General features: G+C 39.1%; 1 protein-coding gene across 2 annotated transcripts in view; it reads left to right on the forward strand.

Moving 5' to 3' along the window:
- The window catches only part of ZFHX4 (zinc finger homeobox 4), a 181825-nt gene that overhangs the window by 63312 nt on the left and 95797 nt on the right, over positions 1–22716 (forward strand). The gene's annotated exons all lie outside the window — the stretch shown is intronic.

The following is a 22716-nucleotide window of genomic DNA, read 5'->3' on the forward strand; positions in this document are numbered from 1 at the left end:
GAGCAGCTTTCATTGACTGCAGTAGGGCTAAGATTGCACCAAAGATATATGGTGTATATATAATCTATGGAGAATATCACAATTTACATTTCAGAAAAATATCCAAATAGAGTACCATAGGGATTGTCTTGTGGTGTTAAGACACATACTGGTGCAGGTAAAAATACTGTACCGAGTGTAGTCCAATTGTCCCCTGATTTTGCTCCTTTTGGGGTACAACGCCCATTAGAGTTGCAATTGTGTAAGTCAGGACATAGTTGTCCAATAATATTCAATTACACCTTCTTTTTCCCTCAGAACCTTGAATTTTCAGAACTAACTATGCCCAGGAATTGGGTTGAAAATAGTAAAGAATCTCTTCTGTTTTCTAACTTGACTCTTGTTTCTGCAGAATATGAACAAGACAGTGTTTATTGTAGTCAGAAAAATTGTTGGCACGATTCTGCATAAGTGAAGAATCTCTGGATTGTCTCAAAGCGTTAGCTGCCCATTTGCAGACAAGCAAGCTTTTAGTGTGCAATTTAGGTCAATGGATGGAGGGGAGAAGATGTGTTTAGGCGACAGATTTTAAATCACCATAATATAAATATGCTTCCCTTTTCATCCGGAATTTGCTTTCTTTCAAGGTAATTTAGTGCAGCAGACATGCACTTATGCCTGTCTTTGTAATTTTAGGGATTAGGATAGTGAGGATTAAATGCTGACCCTTAATCTTCAATATCAACTTTAAGAGCAAAATATAATATGCAAATGGAGTACATTTATTTTGTGTTTATATATTTTAATCTCTGTAATTTAGTTTTAAGAAGATGGAAACTCATCTTTGCCTTATTTATTTTGAATCCCAAAGCAAGATGCCATTAAAATCTTTATCCCTGTATCTTAGAGGATAAATGTTTATCCTTTAGGGATTAAAATATAATTTTTTTAAAAAAATGGCTTTAACCTAATAACACTTTTGCATCAAGTCAAGAGCTCTGTGTGTCTGATTTTAAATGTAGTCTTGAGTGTCACATCACGCACTGATAGTGTGGAAAAAAATCATCCTGTATTTATTTTCTTAAATCAGTGAATATAATTTGAATTAACAGAAATCAATTGGTTACTTTACCACAGATCAATTCAGGTTAGTTCACTATAAGCTTTTCCTGAAAGTCTTGGACTTATTCAAAGTATAGACATTGACGTCTCAGAGGGAGACTGTTTATAAAGATTAAATATTCTGCAGCTATAAACAAGCAGGATATCTCAGCTAACACAAATAAATGAAAGATTATTAAGCAACTGGATCAAAAGAAAAAATGTCATATGAAAACTTGGGAAATAAAATAGATATGTGAAAAATTCTTCCTTTAGGCATAAGTACTAACATAAAGGAAAGCATGATTAAATTACTTGGCCCAATTAGGCATGCACTGAATGGTTATATAGGTGTAACTTTGTATGTTCATTGGTTTACAGACTTTTTGGACATCTGTATATCAGACTCAGCCCCTGGCTGTTTCAGTACATGCTTGCAGTCTTCCATTCATTTGTGCCTGCTCTTCCCAGCAGTGTAGCTTGGTTTGCTCCAAACCCGTCTCACAATTCTGCAATGAACTTTGGGTTTCTTCAGGATTGCGAATTGGAGTAGCTTGAGGTCTACTGTGCTTTACAATCTGTACAATTATATGGAAAATGGACATTAGTAATACACCAAGATCCCACACAATGAATGGCTCATCATTGAGGGCCAGATTCTGATACCCTTACACTAATAATACTTTACTCCACAAAGAGTCCTATCAAAGTCTGTAGCACTACTTGTGGAGTAAGGTGCTACCCAACATGAGTAAAAGTATCAGATTATGGCCCGGTAAAAGGTTGTATGTAGATGGGCAAAGTATAAAACTTAAAGGTCTGACCAACCACTGTTTTCTGCTATTTTGATGGCATTGTGGATAGTACTGCATTTCTTCAATATTCCTCATACAGCATAGCAGGAAACTCCTTCAAATTGAAATGTTATTTAAATATGAGTTTCCAGAAGATAAATATAAATTAAGTGTATAGCTGAATGTGAGTCGATCCTGTCTTTAGGATGGTGTGACTTCCCTAATATGCGCACATCTAGGGGATGGTGGGGAAAAGAGGGGCAGTACATAGTCCCATACCACCATCTTTGGGATGCTCTCCAGATCTGGGTCTATTTAAAGGGAGCAGGACAAGGACTGCCACTCTGGCTGACCCTTACACGGGCCATGTAAGGGGGAGAAGGTGTCCTGTGCCCTCTCTGTCCCTTAACACTACAGTAAAGGCCAGCCACGCTCTGGCTTTTGGTAAAATGTCCATGGTCTATTAGTTTCCCCATTTTTATTGTATAAGGAATATGAAAGCACCACAATACTATATATAATGATGTTAAATATGCATTCACACCTTCATTACTGCTCAGTATAAGCCTAATTGTGTTGACTGTTTTAACCCTGCCCTACTGTTTTCCACGTGAAGTAGTTTTAAGTACCCTATGTTCATTGAAAAATGAGCAAGGAAGATCAAGAAAATGGGGCATTAACTACTATCCCATTCCAAAGGCAAACTAGGAACACATACCTGTTGAGAGACCCATCAAAATGGCTAAACTAACTGTGTAAAAGAATGCTCTCAGTTGCTGTTTATGTTATGATAGCACTCAATGCTGCTAGGTACTGATCTAATATATACAAGAAAACAGAGCCCCACTTCAAAGAGTGTACCTTCAGAAATGTTTTTACTTGTTAATGCAGTGCAACCATAGGTTCATACACTATATGTTGAGCATGGCATTATTGGAGTTGGATTTTCCTTAAATTTTTCTCTTAATTTTGTTTTCTATTAGGCCTAAGGTGTCAGCAAAGATGTTATGATGGGGTTTATAGACCCCACATGGATGAGGAAAGTGCCAGAGGGGCCTTGACAGAACCCCTCTGACTCTGTCAATCATATAGGCTATCAGGCCTTTAAAAGGGAAGAAACTGCAGTCAGCAGGGGTGGAAGGAGCAGGATTGCTCTAAGCACAGTCTGCAGGAGTGACTTCTGAAGCTGCAGCGTGATATCCTAGCCAGGAGACTTTCACCTTAAAGAGAGTATAGGGGACTCCTAGATAAGACAGACAGGCTGAGCCTGCTCAGAGCCATTTCCCCAAAACTCACTAGGTTAGTGCTGGACTTTTGGCAGCAGTGTAGACTCACCAACCCCATCCCCATTTGCGGGCTCACAGGGACGGAGTGTCCCCTAACACATTGGTGTTTGTGACTTTCATTTTGATCCCTCATCCTGAAAGACTTAAGAAGGCCCACAAAGGACAGAACCACTCTGGCATAGGCACTGACTCCATGGGTGCTCCAGGGCTGGAGCACGCACAGAAAAAAAAAATAGTGGGTGCTCAGCACCCACCAATGGGCCCCACCAATCAGCTCTTCCCCCATCCCCTGATGCCTCCCACTCACCACCGATCTGCTGTTCAGTGGTGAGCAGGAGGTGCTGGGAAGAGAGTGGGAGGAGCAAGGGTGCAGTGAGCTCAGAAGAGGTGGCGGAGGTGGGTGGGGGGCAGAGTTGGGGTGAAAACAGGTAGGGCAGGTGGGGGCCCTAGGAGAAGGAGTGGAGTAGGGGCAGGGCTTGAGGTGGAGTGAGTTGAGCACCCCCGAGGAAATCAGCAAGTCAGTGCCTGTGCCCCCTGGCAAATAGTAAGGGGGCGGGCTGTGCTGGAGCCACTCAGTCTAAATAACTGGGCATGGTCAGGTTTTCCCACCGAGGACTGTTACAGATGCACTCCTATGTAAAAATTAGTCTATTTAAATATGTGTCTCTGGTGATTGCTCAAAGACTTGAGTCAAGTGTCAGAGAACAAATTGTGCCAAGTATTAATGGGAAATAACAACTTGCCGTGGTCTCAGCTTACGCTACCGTGATAAGTCTGATGAAAAAAGCGGGCTTCTACAGAAATTGATATAGATAGCTACTGTATCCAATTACATCTAAAAGTCTAACAAAGGTTAAAGAAAGTGTTAATGTGATCACACAATAGGCAATAATGGTTACTGGGCAGAAAACAGGTTGTAACTTTTAATGATATCTAAAACATTGTAGAACTGGTTATTTTATCTATTGTGTTCGGCCTCTGAGCTTTGAAAATTATATCTATTTTTAATGAAGATATGCTTTAGCTTTGTGCTTGATTATGAAGCTTTTTTCCTATGTCTTCCCTGATAGCATACAATAGGCCCAGGTCCAAACCTCCTCTCTAGTTTTGGGAACAAAGGCTCGCTGAGTGTTATTCCAACAAATGGGACTCCCACCACAGGACTATAGCTTGCTTGGTCTTTATTTTATTTTTCAATATCTATAGAGAGCCTATCATAAGTTCTCCAGGCATACACAATAAAAATTTTAAAACACAACCTTCTAAAGTTGTATAGTGTCGAAAATGACAATAAAGGGAGTTCCCAACAAGCAGCAACCTTCTCCACTCAACTCACTTCCTCAGAGAGAGACTGACTACAAAAATGAATGCTGCAATGTCTCTAGATCAGACTATATTATGCCAAGTGAATTCCAGAGTCAAGGACCTTTTGCTGAGAACAACCTAATCCCCAAATCTGAGGACTCCCAGCTTGAGCATCTCAGCTGTTGCAGGAAAGCATGAAGAGGCAGTCTCTAAAGACTTCTGTAGACTAATGCATTTTAAAAGTCTACTGTAGATGAGGCAATGTAAACATCAACATGCTATATTAAAACCAAGGCTCCCTCTGCCACTTTAGCTCAGCCAGCTTAGCATGTCATAAAGGCTGCATGCCTTGTCTACATTACATTTTTCAAACGTGTTAGCTAACATGTTTTATCAATACACCTTTAAATCCTAATCTGGACAAGGTCTTGGACAGGCAGGATCCAACTACAAGAGCTTTTATGCATCAAAATCAACAGTTTGAAAATGAACTGGAAGCCGGTGCAGTTTCAGGAACACTGGTGTAATATGCTTCATACAAAAAACATCACTAAGTAAGTGGGCAGCGGCATTCTGCACTATCTGAAGTTCTTGAATGGTCTTCACATCTAGCCCCAAATAGAGGACAGTAGAGTAATCTATTCTGGAGGTGACAAAGGGATGAATAAAAGTGGAAAGGACCACTTCTTGCAGAAAAAGCTACAATATCCTAGCCAAGCGGGGTGGTAATTACTGCTGATATCTGGATAGTCAGCAGTACCCAAGTATCCAAAAAGATTTCAAATTGTAACAGAAGGTTGGCATGTTTCTTCACCTTTGCCATTTTTCCTGAATCCTCCAGCCTACCATCATAACCTTTTTCATAAATCTTATCTGATCATCAGCTGGTTAGCACTCATCCAAGCCCCAGTCATTCAGATATTACTAGGTCACTCACTAAACCTTCTGGAGTCATCAGAACATTTTCAGTCTGTAACTAAATGGACAAATGGACAAAATCATTGTGGCCTAAAGGATGAAAAGTCAGAAATATTGGCCAAATAATTTCTCCTAGTCACTGGAGGCATAGATCTTTGGGACAGTCTAACTACCAAAACTATACACAATACATGTTGGGGCCAACTGTTCCCTGCTGGATTTCAATGCCACTGCTCAAAAATGTGTCTACTTAAGAAAAGCAACAGCTATGATAACTTCTGGGACAGGTCTTGCTGTAAAATCAGTATATGAAATTAATCACTTTATGCCTGAAACATGAGCCTCAGTGATTTTACTGCCTGTCTGTTGCTAACATGGATTGCGGCCTGATTCTCATTCCAGAAGAAGGTCCACTTGCCCCTTACTCTCTTTCTCCAGCTCATCTGGCTTTCAGTACCAGAAAAAAATCTGTAAATTTGATATCTTTTACCTCTGGTAGAGGCTAAGTAGAATGAAACGCATCTCTCCATAGGGTTTATACTTGCCAGTAAATTTTGAAATCAACATCCATCAACTTGACCTGTTGGTCCATCTGCAGTCCTGTTTGAATTGTCATAGTGTTACACTGTTCAAATTCTGCTGGAATGTGTCATTTAGCATAAAATTACCCTTCTCGTGTCTTGTGATACCCTAATAAGGAGATGTGGTAGCTTTTTTTACAGTACATTATCTCTCTGTCTCTGTAGTGTAGACATAGCCTATGCTAGCAGAGTTATGCTGTCATAGCCCCCTAGAGTAGATACAGCATACACTAAGGGTACGTCTACACTGCACGATTATTTCGAATTAGCTTAAACCGATATTACAAAACAGATCTAATAAAATCGGTTTAGCGCATCCACAGTGGGATCCCGAAATCGATTGTTTGCGTCCATGGTCCAAAGCTACCATCGATTTCTAGGAAGCGGGTGCACTGTGGGTAGCTGTTCCTCAGCTATCATAGTTCCCACTTCCGTGTTGAGAGCACAGTGCCTGATGGGGCAAAAACATTTTCCCGTGCGGGGTGCTTGGGGTACAGCCTCACCCCTCCCTTGGAAGGCAGCGACACCCTTTTGGCGCCTTTTTCGCGGAGTGCGATTGAGCAAACGCCATTTGACACAGCAATCTTTCCCTTTTTTTCACGTTGGTGGTGTGGGGGTAATAAAACTGATTGGAGCTGTTCCCGGAACCACGCCAGACACTGTGTTGAACTACAGACATTGGAGCTTCAGCCAGAATGCAAATAGATTTTCAGAGACTGCTGTGGACTGTGGATAGCTGGAGTCCTCAGTACCCCTCCCCTCCCTTTCCTAAATGAGCGATCATTAGTCTTTTGGCTCTCCCGTTACGTTGTCACGCAGCGCTCTGGTATCCTGGATTTTTTATTCAAAGCTTTGGCATTCGTGTTTCTGTAACGGAGCTGGATACTAAATCTTTGTCTCCCATACAGCGATCAGACCTAGTATCTCCGTACCGGTCTATGCTGGAGCTCTTTTTCGATTTCAAACTGGCATCAACCAGCCGTGCTGATCAGAGCTCCACGCTTGGGCAAGCAGGAATGTAATTTCAAAAGTTCGCGGGCTTTTCCTGTTTACCTGCCCGGTGCATCCGAGTTCGAGATTGCGTCCAGAGCGGTCAAGTTGGTGCACTGGGATACCGCCCGGGAGGCCAAATAACGTCGATTCCGTCCACTGTATACCCTAATCCGAGTTATCTGCTATCGAATTTAGCGCTACTTCCTCGTTTGGTGCAGGAGTTCCGAAATCGATTTAAGGAGCCGTTTAACTCGATATTAATGACGACGTCGTGTGAACGGATACAGCGTTAAATCGGTATATCGGCCATTAAACCAATTTAAAGTCGCAGTGTAGACCTGGCCTAAGAGAAGGAATTTTTCTGTCAGCATAGTAACACTACTTCCCCAAATAACGTGAGCTTTGCCGACAGAAGCACTCTTTTGTTGGCATAGCTGCTTCTACACTGGGGTTTTTGTCAGCATAGCTCTGTCACTAGAGAATGTCACTCACCCCCCCACCCCAACCAACACAAGTGTAGACCAAGCCACAGATGAGGCAGAAATAGAACATCCATCCCATTACCTCAGAGGCTCCTTCCTCCAAACAGTATTCCAATACCAACGCATTCAAAGCTGAACGCTGGATCCATTCTGGCCATAACACTGAATAGTGCTCCAAAATATTGTTGGATGCTCTACAGTTTGAAGCCTAAACGTATCTTAGCCTTAAGACAATTTATAATGAAGAGTAGCAGTTGATGTTATTACCTTTAGATATGTTAAGCCTGTTTTTCACAGATGCTGAGCAGTTAGAAATCTAATTGACTAATGGTGTTGTAGATGCTCAGCACCTCTGAAAATCAGGTGTGCTTACACCATGGTTGAGTTTGGTTCCTTAATGTTACATTACTCATTAGCTGATGAACAGGCTAGGGAATGTTCTAAACCCTAATAAACTTCTTTCTGTCATTTCTGTGCTAGAGAACATTTTCAAGAAATCTTTTTGTCACTTCAGGCTGCCTTTTTGTCTTTTTACAATTTTCAAAACTAAATTCCTCACATGACGATGAGAAAAAATGTTATGTTCCCTAGGATTCTAACAGCATTAACTGTGAATTTTATTCAGCAATAGGATACAGGTAACACAGCATTGCAGTGAGAAAAAAATGCAATTGATTTTAAAAATTGTGGAGCAAAAATACATTCCTTAAAGGGGAAAATGTGTTTGATACATTGGCCTGATCTTACTGCAGATTTAAAGTAGATATATGCCTTGCTGCTATGAATCTTTGACAAAGTGCCAAATATTGCATTGCCAAAGGTATAGCATTTCATTTATTTCTTTAGGCTCAATAGTGGTTACTGGTAACATGTGTTTGTAGGGTGTCAGTTCTGATGGAATTTTTTTATCTGGCCTGGTTCCAAGTAATGTTGGTATGTGTTTAAAATGCTTTAAAAATAAATCGGACGTTTGTGTTTTTGTGATAGAAATGCCATGCGAGTGATAGACTGGGATTCGCTTGCCACAATGATTATTTTCAGTCTATTTTGTTCAAGAAAAGTTGGGGGGGGGTAATTGACTAAAACAAAATGTAATAGTTTTCCCCCCTATATAGGACAAAATTCTAGTGTTTAAAACAACTGTGCATGCATGAAAACATAAACCTAAGTGAAAAATATTCAGATTTTTTTTCCATTATATTGTAAAACCAGAGTGTTACCTTTTTCTACTGTTGCATGATTACATTTGCTTTGTCTGTAATGCCACTTAATTCACATAGCAATGTGTAAGACTGTCTTACATTTATTTCATTTTATTGAGTTTGATGTTTATCACTCTAAATTGGGCCAAATTGTCCTTTTATGGTTGGTTTGATTTTTTTGTCAAACACTGAGGCCTTATATAAACCTGTACCTTCTTCATCTCGGTACCACCATCCCCTTCCTCCTCTGGGCCCTAAACTGTTTGCTCTACTGGTTTGGGGTCTCTGTTGGGCAGTGGGTTGGGAGTCTGTGGGTGAGGCTGGGAAAGGATGCATAACATTCCTCTTTTCCCCCACTCCTGTGAAAATTTGTGAGAAGACATAAAGCAGCTGTGCTACATTCAAGCCCATGGATCCTGGGAGCATTTAAAGCCAGGGGAGTCCAAGATGGTTGCTAGGGATCAGAGATCACTGCACAGATCCCCTGAAATCAGCATGGTTCCCTGGGGAGCAGCAAGGTTACAGAGAGAGGATCTGAGGCCCATTCCACAGACTGAAATCCTGACTTCATGATCTGAGAGGATCTCTGCAAGGTGATCCTCACGGAAATTCCTTTCCCATGAGTTCTACTGCAAAAGGGAATGATCTGGCTCGTAGCAAAGATCACCGTTACCCTGATAAATGTGCTATCATCAGAAAGGTATTTGTTTTGGACAAAATGTCCAAAAGTGGCCACCAACTTTGGGTGCCCAACTTCACATGCCCAGTGCCTGAATTCTCAGAGGGGCTGAGCTCCTGCTGCTCCCCCTGAAGTTGTTTGAAGATGCCCAACACTTACGAAAATCAGGACAAAGGTTTGTCTAGTTGAGCACTCAACAACTGAGACTCCTAAAATCAGTGGGTCACTTTTGGAAAAGTACAAACATTCTTTTTTATGTGAGTAGAAAAGCATGAAAAGTAACAGAAAAATCTGATCTGCTAACACATTAGGCCAAATTCGGCTGTCAGCTACACCATTGATGTTAGATCAACAAAGAGCAAAATTTGACCCACACTTTTTATTTTATGTGAGGTAACATCAAAATAAAGCCAGATGACATGATTTACTGAGTATGTTTAATGGTAATAATTTTTTTTTATGGTTTCATTTTTTTAAAGGATGTTAGAATTTAGAAGGATTCTGAAATTTGGTAATGGTATGGATCATAAAGTGTTTATAAAGCATAATGCTACTAAAAGCAAAGTATTTGCTACTCAGCATCTACGGAGTATAGGAAGTTGCAAATATTTACTACCAGCTTCCAAGTTTCATTGTATATCTGGAAGCTTTATAATAACAGTTCATATTTTCTTACCAAACTGATAATGTGTTATTAATTCTGATTTAAAAAAAAGTAGCCCTACTAGATTCCTATGTTTTGTCCCAGGTTTGAAATTTTATGAGAACCAGACTATACATTCCTCTGCTGTTAGACAGTATTATTTTCAGAGATGCTAACCTGTTAGTGATTAACCAAGATTGGTGTCTTGGATGCTTGTGGTATCAGAAAGCTTTTCCCTGAAGACTTCGTCAGTCTAAGGAGAATTTCCACATTTATGCTTAGAAAAGATTCTCTGAACCTTTCTATATATCAAACTAGTGGTCAATCCTGCAGCCCTATGACAGTTGATAGGAATTTTGCCGGTGTAAGGACTGTCGGATTTGGTCCTTAGAGATGTATTTGTTGTTCATATAGATATTTAAATAATCTGAAGTCATATGGTCTAGTGGTCAGAGCTAATCTACATATTCTAGTTGTTGTCATCTTTGTGTCTCAGTCAGCCTTACAGAAAAATTTAAGTAAAAAGCAGGATCCTAGGAAAAACCAGATGTTATGTCTTTTACCTAAGTTTTTTTGAGGAAGGTAAATTACAAACTATCATATACAGTATGTATCATGCCTCAAAAGATCATATCAGATTTATTTTAGAAGTTAGCTGTGACCTTTATGACATTACAATTGTTAGTGCCAGGAGGCAAATTGTTTGCTAAATTTATATTGTACTTTGCTCCTCATAGCTCTACGCAAGATGTCTCAGTTGCCCTGACCTCACTGATCATTTCTCACATGTTAGGTTGCCTTTACCATGTGTGTTTGCTTCATGAATCTCGTGTATGATCTCCTTCTAGCTGTTTGATATGGCAGCCAATTTTTTTGGTTACTTCTGCTGGTTGGAGGTTGGGAGGGCTGTAAAATTTAAAATAGACATTTAAATGCAAAGTTTTTAAGATGTTAGTTTGAATTTAAGTGATTCATAAATGGAATTATTGTGATTTATGCAACAGCGTTATTTTATGTGTACGTGTGTGTGCATGCACGTATATACTTATGTCTATCAAATATCTACCTGTTGTATGTCTGTATAAATACATATATACACATACATAGGTGATGTATTTTGTTGTACACATTTTTTTATATAATTTATTTTTATACAGTGGTTTGTATGAAGTAATACAAAGTGTCTTACAGAAATATACTATATACGTATTTATTAGGAGGTATGGATAGATATTTGTGTACTTCTCTGTAAGTATATGATACATAATATACGTCAGGCTTGCTCACTAAGTACTTGATTAGGGAAAAGCCGTCGTGATTTGGAATGTTAAACTATTATTCATTATGTTGATGCTTTACAAAAAACAAAGTTCAGAACTGTATTTCTGATGCTATAAGGGCCACTTCCTCGGACAGTTCCTGTTATGCCTAACGTTCTAAGGTCTTCCAACAAATCAACAATGGCTGAAAATACTGATTCTGCAGCAAGCCAGCCTAGAAAGGAGAAAGATTGGCATGAGGCAGAATGCCAAAGACATCCAGACAAACCCTGTACATCTGGGAGCTTTGAATCTGATTGTGGGAGGAGAGCAAATTAGCTCACTTGGTTATGCACTTTCAATTTTGGGACATCTTTCTATGTTGAGGTCATATAGTCTGCACGGGGTGGAACGTCTCAGACTGGAACTGGGAAGGGCAGAGAAAGAAGTTCCAGTCTAGACTAATGGCAAATTTTGTTTAAAAATAAAAACACCTGTTTCTGGGGAGGGAGCCTTGTAACTGGTGGAGACTTCCATTCCTCTGTCACCTTTTTCTGTGGAGGTGGAAATAGGGTCATTTTTGACCCTGTGATGTGTCTGTTCTTATTTTTCCTCACGGAGCTCGGAAACAGAGCTGTGGCAGGGAGATCTGTTGGTTTTTTTTTTTTTTTCTTCTTCCCCACCTGTGGTCCCTGTAAAGTTTTCACCACCTTGCTGTATATCATTGTATCAGTGGAATAACCCACATTCCACATTAGGACATTGGGGGAGACAATTGGAGTAACAACATTTCTCTTCAATTCAGGAGTATCAAAGAGGAAAGGGAGACTGCGTTTCTGAATTGGCAAGGTGCAATTTTGTTTATTTTTATTGATTTACAGAGAGCCTATAGCCATAGAAGTTGAACATTATGAACTGTACATTGTGTTGAGACATGTCTGAGGCCTTTCTGTATGTTGCTTGGGAGTGAATTAATTTACATAGGAGTTTTTTAAAAAAAAGTGGTTTTGTTTTGTTTGTTTTTTAATCAAAATGTCAACTCAATAAATTATTTCCTGGACATTATTTTGGTGCAGCACACTTTATTCCCCCCCCCCTTAAATTATACACACAGTAAGTGTGCAGTGTTGGTTGTAGTCATGTTAGCCCCAGAATAACAAGCATTCTAAGAATAATAGGAATTAACCTTGAAAAGCTTCCTGAATTTGAATTTAAGTGATTTTTCCATTTGAGAAAAGGGTCTCATCACAAGAGGATTTCTGTGTTTTTGTCATTTCTACTTTTCCCCATTGTCTTTAGTGTCTGCCCTTTTAAATGATCACTTCCCCGTGTAGGTAAGTTAGATGGAGAGTCTCCCAGGTGTGATCAGCCTTTTCAGTGTCCTTGCTGTTTCTTGGCAGCAAGGGAGTGGTGATCTATGTCTGCATGCTGGTGAGTTCCTGGTGATAAACCATTAAATAAAATGATGTGTCCCCAGACCAGGCAGTTGGTTGATTGCCAAACAGTAATCCAGAACAATTAACTATCAGATATTTGAGTACTCTATTATTCCAAGACATCTGACGGCAGCCACCTGGAAAAGCAGAGAGCTCAAGAGAGGAGGGTTAATCAACACATTAATGTTTGTTTTGGTGTGCTCTTGAATAGGTTTGTTTCAACGTATGGGATTTGGATAGTCAGCGCTTTTGAAATGACATTTTAATTTCAGTTTTAGCTTTATTTTCATTCCAAGGGAGTGTTCCTTAGCTCCATCTGTGTAGGAACAGAATTTAGTCCTCAGTCTAGTTCCGTTGTCCTCCACCAGTCCCTTGAAGGGGAATTGTCTTTGTGGCCTTATTCTGTACCTCTCTTCATATTATCCATATCTCAGGGAATGTTGTGTTGACTGTTGCTTTCCTGGCCACACATTTTAGCAATTTACTCTTTTTTTTTTTTTTTTGGTAAGATACTTGTCATATTTTGCAGTTTATAGTTTTAAATGTTTCTTTTATAACTCAGCATGTGGAGATGCAGAATTTTACTGGAGTATTATCAGTCCTGCTATAGGCAGTAAATATAATTGTAAAACCCTTAATATTCAAAATCCAACCTTTTGTAAAGATTCATACATATAGGAAATGATCAAACATCTTGAGTGTTTGTGGATATTTTGTAGCTAGCCATAATTAATCAGATAACAGCATACCTAATGTAGATAAGGGAGTGTTTTGCCATGGTAGTTATGCCAAATAGCTAAAAAAATTTTTTTTTCTTACTTAAAATCCTCTTTGAGCTTGATTCACCCCATTGATGCAACTATGCTCGGGGCTGGGAAGGGGCATAAGGGATGGGGGGATTTTGACCCACTGGTCTCATTCAGAGGTTTTACAACTAGAGATAGATCTGAAACTGTAGTACACTGGTATGTGCTCTAGGAATTATACTGGGGAAGTTCTATGACCTGTGTTACACAGGAAGTCAGACTAGATGATTGCAATGGTCCCTTTTGGCCTTGGAATCTACGAATCAGTGAAAAACTAAATAATAACAATTTGCATGTTTATAACGTCTTTCATCTGAGGATCTTAAAGCACTTTACAAATAATAAATAAGTCTCCTCACACTCTTCAGAGTAGGTAAATAATTTTGAAATACATTTTATAGATGGGTAAACTGAGGCACAGGAAAGTCAAGTGACTTGTCATGGTTCCACAGCTCACTGACAGATTTGAATATAGAATTCAGATGTCCCAAATCATATTCCCCGGCTATAATAACTAGGTCGTACTCTCTTCTCGAATTAAAGTGTATCAAATTACAATTTCACTTGAAAAGAAAAATGCAAGGAACAAGGCACTGCCAGTATAGCGTCAGAAGGGGCTGCTCAAAGATCTGAGGGTATAAAAGAATCTTTACTGAAACAAGAGTTGAGGAGGGAAACAATGAAGAATATTAAAAGTTATTAAGACTTGCAGGGAAAAGAAGCAGTAAAGCAGAGTGAGTTAACACTAGCCAAAAGGGCCAAAGGAAATAAGAATGGCGTTGTCAAATATGTGGGAGAAGAAAGAAATACTAGAATGACAAAATAAGCTGAGAAATCAACAAAGAGGGTTACAAAATTAATGCTGATTCTGAAATGTTTGACGCACTGAGCTACTTTCAAAATCAGTCTTTGCTAAGAAAAATAAAAGGAGTATGAACATAATGGAACAAGTAATTAAGACCTTTTCAAAATAGCTGTTGATTAAAAAAAAAGGTAAGTCAATATTTCGAAAAGCAGAATACATGCAAATCAGCAGGTCTGGATGATAAGCATATAATGGTCTTAAGGGACACAGATAATGAATTTACATAATCACTAGTAATTATTTTTGAAAAGCAATGGACAACTGAGGAGTTATCAAAGAACTGGGGAAAAACAAATCTAATACTGATCTGTAAGAAAAGAGAGAAGAGTAACCGTGGTAATTATTGTGGTGCGGCTTGTTGTTTTATCGATTATTTTCTAATCCAGTGGTGTGATGAGCGCTTTACTGAAGCCACAAAAAGTCACTCTGTCCCTAAAAACTTACAAACTCTTTTGGATGTGACACAATGGTCAGGGTGACAGAGTAAGGTGGGGGTGGTGAAGGATGAGGGCTACAGGAATACAGTCATGCTGTTACTCCGTTTCTGCATATGCGTCTCTTGATGGCTGAGTAAAGTTTGTGAGCTGTTTGAAAAAAACAACAAAGATTAAAGAAATAAGGTTGTGAATATTATTGCTCCAAATTCTGAGATCTTTACCCAGTCCTTTCTCAGAAAGGAGCCAGCGATTCCATTTACCAAGTCCAGGGGATCTCCAGGAAGCCCGGGGCATCCAAGCAGGTGCTGTTTGCCTCTGCGCTGTGGCCTGGCCCGTCTAGCTCCTGCTGATCTCTTGGAGACCATAGCGCCTGTGGGGGCCATGCATCCAGTGGTAGCTCTGACCTCAGTTTCCTCTTGAACCACACACATTCCCTTGCAGCATGGAGGGAAAGCAGAGCAAGTTAATGCAGCCCACATACTGCAAATTTGCTCTGATTTTCCCCAGGGGTTTGGGGTGGGGGGCCCAAAAAGTGTAGCTTGGCTCTCGTTTCTGCCCTTTCCTAATCTGCAGACTCTAAATGTCATGTCGAGGGGCTTTTCTGTGTTCGGGAAGGAAGGGAGATCATGCTGCCTGGTGGAAATCCTCCTTCTGTGAACACCTGCTTCCCTGTGCTCATAAACTTGGAGGGGAGCCTGGGGTCCAGACATCCATTTGAAACATAGTAATAATGAGCAATAAAATAGACAAGTTTAAACATAATAAATCATGCCAGGTGATCTGGGTAACTTGTTTAATTAAAAGTGGAGGAAAGAAATTAAATGTAATCTGTGGTCTCTGCCTCTGTAAAGGGCTTGATAAAGAGTTGCATAAAATTGTTCCTGGAGCATGGGAGGGAAAATCAAATTGGCCTGGTTTTGAGCATTGTCACCTGGATTTAAAATTGCCTGCAGTAGTGAAATTGGTGTATTAGAATAGGGTGAGATGTCCAAAGGTGTTATGCAAGGATCAGTGATGGACCCACTGTGCTGGTCATCTCATTAAGGATTTGGAAGGAGGGTGAGTAGCATGTTCATTAAATCTGCAGTTCATATTGAATTGGGAGGTGTTGCCAGCTCCAGCGAGGACAAAGGAAAAGATAAAAAGGAGTGTGGACAGATTAGAAGTATGGACAGGAAATAACAAAATGAGATTCAACTCGGCAAAATGGAATCCAATACATCTGTTGAAATAATAATGAAAAACACAGTCATTCAGCAGGAGGGAGCTGCTTGTAAAGAAGTGCTGTTGGGGAAAAAAAAGGCCTAGGAGTGATAGTGGACAGCAGATTGGAAATGAGTTTGCCATATGATATGGCAGCCAAAAAGAAAAGCCAGTTCTATTTTAGATTGCATCATATCAGGAACCAGGGAGATGAGAGTCCCTCTCTATATGGTATGGTGAGACCGTAGATATATTTTTGCACACCATTCTGGATATCTAATAAAACAATAATGTATAATAGGAATAATCATTGGAAGATCTGTCATTTTGAAATGAGACTGGACAATGTGCTCCAGAATATACTATAGGAAACAATACTTCATTGGTAGGAAAACCCTCACAGGGTTTTTTTAGCTCTAATTTCCATGATTCTGTGCAAGTGAAAGGAAAGTAGTGATTGTTTGAATGAATATTTTCACATGACCAAATACGTTAGCTCTGAGAACTTTCTGGGCCGTATTTTCCAGTGTGCTGTGACTGCTTGGAAGTGAGCTAAACATAATAACCAGCTCAAGGATGATCAGTTCGGCGCAAGGTGACGTTGCGGTGGGGTGGAGCTGGTATATGGGATCTTATGTTACTCCTTTTGCTTGGCATAGCAGGTCTCAGAAGGCCTGGCCAGAGGAAAGGGGCATCATTAAAATACTCCTACACTACATCACTCCTTAGTTGCATTTTTGATCCTTAGGCCATTTGCAGCTGGTGTTCATTATAGCATCCTAGTCTAACAGAACTTCAGGGTACTGGCCTTGTTTACGGGATTGCACCATAATTGAGGTAGTAGCATGAGGAGCAATAAGCAATCCTTGCACACTGCCTCTGACTTGAGTTATGTGCAGATGAACCAGACCCCAGGAGCTGTCCATCCATATTTGAAGCTATATTCTTTATGGTAAATCCAACCCCGTCTGTTTATGGCAGATGAGGTGTAATATTTTTACTCAGCCATTGGCATGAGTGACTCATCTCTTTTCACTCAGTACTGGCTCTGCTGAGGTAGAGCTTCTCTGGGGAAAGGAAGGAAGCTATTTGGCCTTTAAATAGCATCTCTTAGAGCTAGAGGAGCATGGAGAAAGGTAGTAATTGCTGCAGCTATTCAACATGATGGTACGTGGTGGGGAAAGTGGTGGACAACCACATCTCTATCCAGATCTTCCCTATCTGTGAGCTAGTGCTGCCAGAAGGACTAGATGAGCCCCTCCTGTACTATCCAGACCTGCAGCCAAATCATGGCTGCTCCCTGCATGGATACATTAAGGGATCAAATGGGATCCCTGTGCTATGACACTGGCTGCTAAATAATTACACCTCTCTCACCCATACCTTCAGCAACACTGTCTATCATAGTTATTTTTATGACGGTACTACCTGGGCATGATTAGTGACATATTGATAAAAGGAGAACTAGGGGAGATATGTATTTCTGTAATGTTTGATTATATCTCCAAATGGTAGGGATTTTTAAAATGGCTAACAATGTTACTGAAAATTCATATATATTCAAATGAATGTGCCCTACTACTTTCTCCCTTTCTTCTCCTCAAAAAAAAAAAAAAAATCTGATCATGTCAACAGGGAAAAGAGCACAGAAGGGAGGGATTGGTTTGCTAACCTTCAGTAAGTTGTCAATACAGTTATATACTCTCTCTGAACTGGCCATTTTTACTTGTGGTACATGAGCCTTTCTTGCTGCCTATGTTGTCTTTTCTCTCTTTTGTTAACACAGATATTTAAATACCTGTTACTAAGTAAATATCAGAAACAGAATTTCACCATGGGATAAATATCACATTCTAACTTGAGTAGATGGTCAGATTATGGTCCTTTAACTTTATTGTATCATCCTTTTTCACCCTAAATTCATGCTTATTAGCAATGCACTTACCCACAGAGCGGGAAATCCATAAGGTCACAGGTAGCCTGATGATGTGATCTATTTATAAATATCAAAACAAACACACACGTTTTCTTTCACATCCCAAGGTTCCAAGACTAGACCACTACATCACATACGCAGAATGAGAATTTGAGGAACATTGTACAATTTAAGATTTTTTAGTATAGCACTTGTGCTAAATTTGTGTTGATCCATATACATGTCTTGATTCAAACCTCTCATGCTGTGTGCAGGCACATATCCTCACATACCTAGTTAAACCAGCTACAGATCTTGTAAAGTACATGCAAATACATACCCTGTATTTGAAATCAGAGCTGAGCCTGCAACGTTTCTCCTTTGTCATCATAGCCAGAAAGCTCTAGAAGTTGCACATTTGGCTGCAGAATAAAACATGCATGCCCCTTACAGGCCTTTTTAACTCTGTCTATAAGGTATGTCTGTGCTTATGTACTTATTAATATACATATTTATGCATTTATACTTTAAAACTATTTTAAAAAGGGAGATGGTTTTTAAACACTCTTTGACTGCTGAGAAATTTATAAAAGCAAACTCAAGTCCTGGAAAGACTGGGTGAAGTACTCATCTGGCGAAGGAAAAAAACGTATGGAGTTATAAAGTGTCCATTCACAGCTCCATATGTGCACACAGTGTACCTCTCACTAATGTCAATAGCAGCCTTGCACGCATATGGAGAGGAGACTACAACCCTAGAGGTCTTGAATCTGAGACTCTCCCACTACCATCAAGCACGGTGCCAATAGCAAGCCACCGGTATACATACACCTCATGAGGGAGTGAAAATGTGACTGGCATGTAGTGAATAAGAATTCAGGGGTATGATGACATCTCTATATCCAGGACATATTCATCCCATGGGCACAAATGCATCTGCTGGGGATTTGGGTGTTTTTGTTGTTATTATAACATTAAAGCTATTTAAGCATAAGATGATAAAATACGAAACACTCACTAGGGCTGGACAATGAGGTTGAATGGTAATGTGGCGATTGGTGTGTATCACAATAATAATGACATTAAAAGAGGTGCTTTAGGAGCTTTTTTAGTATAAGTTTGTAATAGTCTATCAAATAAATGGCTTCATTCATTTCAATAGGATTTTTTTTTCTGGTAGTAGATTCAGAAAGCAGAGTTGCCAGACACACACACAGGGTATGTCTACACTGCAGCTGAGAGTGTGCAAGGCTCACTAGTTTCACTCAAGCTCATGCACTAAAAACAGCAGTGTGAACATTGCAGCTACAGTGGAGACTTGGGCTAGCTCAGGGGCTATATATATATTATACATCTACACACAGATACATAGCAACAAATTACCTTCTCTGACAGGGAATCTCCTATGGCTTTGGAGGTGCCTTGACTTTCCAGAGCTGGTTAATGCTATCTCTAGTGTTTCTTAGAAATTATTAAAAGCTATCTTGTTTTTGCATTTTATGTGAAGTAAAGTAAATGGATGAGAAATTAAGTAAAAACCCAAGAGAGGATCAAAATAATTTATACCATGCCACAGACATTTCAAGTCTTGCAGTCTCTGAGCAACCACTTGCTGAGCTGACTAGCTCAAAATGGTAAAGTATACTCCATAAATCAGAAATCCAAGTCAGGGTTTCTGAAAAAACATTATTTTGCCAATGTTTTTATTAAAAACAGTACAAAATATGTAGTTTAACATAGGCCTTTTGCAGGCTTCTAGGAATTTGGGGATTTTGATAAAACAAACTTAATTTAGATGAACAAGCTGTGTATTTAGAATGATTTATAGTTATCATTCTTTCTGAGATCAGCCATGGTAATATTTCAGTTCTATATAAAATGTAGTATTAACAGGCTATCTAAAAACATGTGTATATTAAATGAGGATTTATTTGTTTTTGAAGAATAATATTTATATGTGAATTTTTGCTCATAAGAGGCATAGGGATGACACCTGTGAAAATCGAATTCTTCTGTTTATCAACAGTAATGGGTATTCCACAGGCAGTACAGGGCAGTGTGCTATGTAACTCTTTGTCTTACCCCCAATCTGGAGGGAGAGTATAACCTCTAGGAATGAGGGGATAGTTTACTCACCATGCCTACAAAGTCCTGCTCTTTCTTGAGGCTGCAAATTAGTGCCAGTTGTGATAATGGCTTTTTTTGTGATGTGGATATATCCACTGAAACCAAACCCCACTATGTCCCTTTACCTATAGCCACTGAACAGCTTCACATGTCAACAACTATTGGTTAATTATTCTATAGGGTTTTTTTTTGTTTAAAGTAATCACTGTTAATTACATACTGCACACATGTACTGTACCTGCAAACAAGCTGTGAATTTTAATGAAAGAAAATGTGATATTCCAAGTAAAAATACTTCCTAGCTTGGAAATAATAATATTGAGTGTGAATAATTTATGCAGATCAGTTTATGAATGTTATTAGTTAGTTATCCAACTACTACTATACAAGAGATGGGTGTAAGATGGTAAGATCAGGAATCGGATCCCAGTACCATTTTGAATTACAAAACTAGAATTTAAGATACTCTTTGATTACAATAAAACTGATGCATTTATTACTATTGTAGCCAAAATCAGCACTGAGAAAAGCTTCTAAAGTTAAGATTATCTGTAAATGGAATTAATTGGTAAACTGCTTAATCAAGTCTTGCTTGGAGGTGAATAAGGATTGCAGGATAGAAAATGTAGGCTGTATAAGTAACCCAACAAGTCAGTAGAGTTCTTTTTTCTGAAAGAAACAAAGATAGCAGTAATTAATGACCCTGACTCTGTGCCAAAAAAGCTTTCTTCTGACAACTCCAACTTAATTAAAACTTAAGACATTTCAATGGCCTCAGAAAGCCCCTGATGGGGTGAACTCTTGCAAACTCGTGAGAAAATTTTGTAAATTAAAGGAATAGATGTGTGTTACCACTAGTGCCATGACTCTAATCCCTGACAGTCAAAGAATCTATTTAACCAAAGCCTTTTCTTTTAACTGGCTCACACCTGCAGGCTTAGTGGCACTTCCTCTGTACCAGAGAAGGCAGTTTTTTGTATTTTACGGAAGATCAGATAATAGGAGTCTTGCTGATACTTTTGTTTTTGTGCATTGTTCATTAGCCTGTGAGTATTGCAGGCACACTTGATATGCTTGGCTAGCTGGGGGTAGAGCATCGGCCGAAAGCTTTAGGTGGTGCAACATTAGTGAAGATGGGTTGGCAAAAAAGTAAGTTCTAATGCAAAAGTGGTTCAAATTAAAATGCACAGTTGATGGGGCAGCCTGAATGGCAGGGACCTGCTGTTCTTCACACGTCTGAGTAACAATGAACAATATTCTGCACTGGACAGTACTAGTTCTATACTAAATGAATTGGGCTTTCACATTCTTCTTGCTCCTTTTTATTTAATGTAGTTATCATCAATTTGGAATTAAAAAAAAGGTAAAAATCCCTACCAGGTATGCTATATAAAAAGGAATGCCCCATTTGCATTGGGAGGAAGTGAAGTATTCTTTTGAGTTGACCTGTCTACTTTATTAATAAACATGGAACTAAATCCTAAAATAGCATTGGTTGCATACTAATTGGTATAAATGGTTACTTGATTTACATAAGAAAAAAGGAGTTTAATTTAATCTCCCCCTGCAGAAAGTGCTTTTGTGTATTACATGGTATAACCCCCACTCTCCTCTCCACTCATCCTCTTTTCTATGGCAAATCTGTAGATCTGAAGAACTGGAGAAGGTAGAGTTCTGGATTGCCTTTTTCCTTTTGGATGTTACTTGGGGATGAGCTGTTTGAATGGCACAGCAAAGCATTGCTCCCGTATAGGTCAAGACTTGGGTGTATTCTTTAAATGTTGACATTGGAAAAAAGGATATAGAGCTTAAAGGTATTCAAGAGTCTCTTCCTTTGAACCTTCTAAGTATTTTGCTGGGACTAATTATGAACGATTTGTTTTTACAGGTGATGATTCACAACATACAGGTGCTGCTGAGATATTTTCTATTATGGCTGAGGTGGGCGTGGGGGACACATAGACACGAACTTGTAACTTTTCTATGGATTGGTATTTAACTCGCCACATCAAGCTAACAAAAAAAAAAAAAAAAGAAAAGAAAGCAGCCTGCAGGAGGTTTACAAAAATATAGTATATGTGTCATGTCTCCATAGTGTTTGGAAAGACTCAGCAATCAGTTGGTTACTAACTACTTTCAGATGTTAAAAATGAAAAAAAAGAAATAAAAAAGGTAGAAATCAACATGTCTGATCCTGCATAGAAAGTATTGTCTGCAAGAATTTCAGGATGCCAACCGTAATCAAACTAATCCAAAGCCAAATAAATACCACCTGTACCATTTGATATCTAAAGAAAAAAGCAGCACAGTTTAATTAATTAGAAAAACTCTTAGAGTTGTACTGAACCTTGTCCCAAATAAAGAGGTTGATTTTGCAGTGTTATTTTTGGAATATATTTATTGTGCCTGTGCAATGGACGTTCCTTAACTTTAAAAGAAAATGTTTTTTAGAAATAAACTACTGGAACAGAATATGTTTGAGAGTTGTAAAAGTTTTCCATTGAAAAAATCATAATTTAAGAGGATCCTGTTACATGCTGTGGGCAGAAATCAGAGTCAGCAATGCTTGCAAAAACAGATTTTTTTTTTTTTAACAAAAATTTGTTGCGGGTCACTGTAAATGGTTTAAAAAATGTTTCACATCATAGTATCTGTTTTGAATTAGGCTAAACTTCAAATTAAGTTACTTAACATTTTAGTGTATC

Source organism: Chelonoidis abingdonii, chromosome 2, assembly GCF_003597395.2.
Source record: "Chelonoidis abingdonii isolate Lonesome George chromosome 2, CheloAbing_2.0, whole genome shotgun sequence".
Taxonomy (NCBI): Eukaryota; Metazoa; Chordata; order Testudines; family Testudinidae; genus Chelonoidis; species Chelonoidis abingdonii.